At 39.9% G+C, this 3,514-nt stretch overlaps 1 pseudogene; it reads left to right on the plus strand.

The window, feature by feature from the left end:
- Positions 1-671: 671 nt before the first annotated feature.
- Positions 672-2,807, plus strand: LOC132238865 (Golgi-associated plant pathogenesis-related protein 1-like; annotated as a pseudogene).
- Positions 2,808-3,514: the final 707 nt, after the last annotated feature.

Genomic DNA, 3,514 nt, shown 5'->3' on the forward strand with positions numbered 1-3,514 from the left:
GCGATGTTTTTCTTGAAAAAATAATTTATGTAATTATTGCTCCTGATCTTTGTTTTTGATTGGGTTATTGTCTTATCTGTACTTAATTTTTCTCATTTTTCCCTTTTATTTTCTTTACACTATTTTATCTGAGTCTGGTTGAATTCCTTAGATTTGACATCTAAAAATCAGTTTTCTAATGCATCTTATTTGTTGTTTTTGAAATGCATCTAGCTTCAATTAAGCAATCATATTTTTTTCTCATGCAATGCCTTCTGATTTCAAATTGTTCCTGTTTCGCATTTCCTTCCTCCACGTAAATAGATAACATATTCTATCGAATCTTAATGAGATCTCATAAATCAGAAAGTTTCTAATAGTATGTTGTTGTTGTTTTATTCTGTTGTGTGCTTTTTATAATTTTGTTTTGTTTTTACAGTATATCTACTTTGTTGAATCAATTCCACTAAGCGTTCAGGAATGTCTCTTTGTTTTGACATAATGTATCTTTTTATAGAACTTGTAGTATTATTTTCTCCTGTACTCAGAAACTTTCTGTTTGTTCTGGCTGCTAGAGAAGGAAGAAACCCTGCCATATTGGGTTTCTAAAATGTTCATTGAGACCACATCCTGTTTCTTTCCCTCACACAGACTGTGAACGAATTTCTCTCAGCATTTTCTCCACTCAGATCATGGCCGCATTGCTCCTTCGGGGAAACTTTGACGGTGGGAGAGGGTCAAATTTCTGACCCCAATTCCCTCTTGTGTAACCATGGTGAAGAGGAAGGGGCAGATGAGTACTGCTAAGTAACATTTGTTGAGTGCCTATCCTGGACTAGCCACTAGGCTGAGCATTTGCCCTATAATTTAAATCACAACCCCTTCCCGTTTTACATAGAACACCAAGAGATAGGGAGTTTTAATACTTTCTCCTAAGACCTTCCAACTATTAAATAAAGAGTATGGACTGAACCAATGTTCTTACTCAATTCACCATTTCCCCCCCCTCTTTATTATTTAATTAAAATATTTTGAGCCCTAGCTGGTTTGGCTCAGTGGATAGAGCGTCGGCCTGCGGACTGAAGGGACTAGGGTTTGATTCCTGTCAAAGGGCACATACCTGGGTTGCGGGCTGGATCCCCAGAAGCGGGTGTGCAGGAGGCAGCCAATCATTGATTCTCTCTCATCATTGATGTTTCTATCTCTCCCTCTTCCTTCCTCTCTCTCTAAAAATCAATAAAAATATTTTTAAAATTTTTTTTAAATATTTTGAAGTTGAGGGCCTGAGACTACCACCCTCCCTCTGTTTCTCACCAATAAAATATCTCCCCCGACACACTTTATATTCTGCTACTCATTTCCATGGATCTCTCAGAAGAATAAAGGTAAAGGGCCAAGTTCACAAAAGTCAACTTTCCCAGGGTGTACAAAAGAATGGCCAATTACCAGCTTATCTGACTTCTCAGAGGTCTTTGCCCTTTTTAAACAATGTAGAAACTTGAATTCCAGACATGCTAAAAGGCATGACTTCCAAAAATACAGTTTTTTTAAAAAATCTTGATGAGAAAATACTTAAGGCATATAACTTAAAGACTGACTAGGTAAAATCTTTATTTCAATGGCCTCAAAAACTTAGCTATGAAGCATTATTCCATAGGCTTAACTGTTATTAAGTGACATTAGTACTGTTTTCAAAGGATTTTGAGTACTTGCCTGTTGATGGCCATGTAACTAATATGGCCTCAATCCATCTCAGGACAATTGGATTATTATAAAATTTAGAAAGCAGCCAATCACAAAGCATTTGTAACTCAGCACACTAATATATAGTGGCTTCATCAAGGTTTCTGGAATAATTGATAAAAACTGTTAGCCAAGTGGGACATAACCAACTAGAAAAGAAGCTGGAAATTGCAGTAAGAAGGAAGGTCATAGGCAAGTTTGAGAGGCTCATTGAGAAAATATTTGACTCAGAATACTTGTGTTCTATGACCATCAACACCCACCTGAGTGCTTTGACCATAGGAAATGCTTAGTTAACACTTTTCCACGGGGTGACAAAGTAGCACTATAATCGGTGTCTGGAGAAAGATAATTAAAACAGAATGTTGCATTGATTTTTCAATTACCATCTACTAGCATCTGGGAAGATGCAAGTAGAATGTCACCAAAATATTATGTTGGCATTTAAACTCCCCATGACACATAGGGCTTTTGCCTAAATAAAACTTAAGCACCCTGGTCACATATATTAAAATCATGCCCTTCAAAAAATCAGATTTGAGGGAGCAGAAGCAGTGGGAGCCCGAAAGCCTGTGAGCTAACCAGGAGCAAGTCAGCTTCCAAACAGCTTAATAATGAGGTTCTGAGGGCCCACAGGCCCACGCCGGCAGCACGGCCTACCCCTGCAGAAGCTGTGCAAGGGGCTCATCTAGGAGGCTTAGCAATATTCAGAGGCCCTGGCCAGCATGAGGACCCCAAGCACACCCCGGAGTCCAGCCCAGCCAGTGCAGAGAGAACCTGGCCTGGGCATCCTATGGTCGGACAGGAAAGGAGGTGGCTGATACATGGTACAGTGTAATTAAGAATTGCAGCTTCCAGCAGCCTGGCTTCAACTCTGAGACTGAACACTTCAGGCCATGGTATGGGAGAATACAAAGAGGATGGGAATAGAGAGAGCATCTGCAAGGGATGGGTCCTCCTTCGTGTTGGCTAGACACTTCCCAGCAGGGAATGTCCTCAACCAGGGCGTCTTTGAAGAAAATGTCCTGCCTCCAAAGAAGTAGCTTGCCAAATGTAAAGGGCAGCTGGCAGACTTAGAGCGTGGATATGAAAATTGTATAGAACAACAAAAACCCGGATGTGTGTCTCTCTTTGTGGGTGTTTACTAAAAAAGCCCTAGTTCATTCCCACAAACATCTTTGTTGGAGGTTAATTTGCATATCGCCCTGATTAGCCAATGGGAAGTGTAGCAAAGGTATGGTCAATTACCCTTTTTGTCTTTTATTAGATAGGATAGCTTATGGGCACTATAGTTGAAAGCTTACTTCAGATAAAGATATAAGGAGACCATACAAAAATGAAAACATTATATATTTCTGAGCTTTAAATGATGTATTTTTACTAAAAAAAAAAACTCCTGAAAGTATACAGAAGAGTCAATTTGATAATTATATTGAAGATGTCCAAGAAATGTTCCATATTCTATATCCTATCTAATAATAGACAAACATGGTAATTAACTGTACCTCCAGCATGCTTTCCATTGGTAATCAGGGCGATATGCAAAATAACTGCCAACCAAGATGGCGGCTGGCAGCCAGGCAGCTGAAGCGAACAGGGGGCTTGCTTGCTCCAGTGATGGAGGAAGCCAAGGTTCCCCGCCTGCTGCAGCCCAGCTCTGAGCTGCACTCTAAGAAACAATGTTGCAATTATAGAAGCTAAACAAACCCCAGAAACCTGCTTTCAGCAGCCAAGGTCTCAGAGCTGGAGTTGCAACAGTGTTTCAATTATAGAAGCCAAACAAACCTAGATA

The sequence above is a fragment of the Myotis daubentonii genome, chromosome 7, assembly GCF_963259705.1.
Source record: "Myotis daubentonii chromosome 7, mMyoDau2.1, whole genome shotgun sequence".
Lineage (NCBI taxonomy): Eukaryota > Metazoa > Chordata > Mammalia > Chiroptera > Vespertilionidae > Myotis > Myotis daubentonii.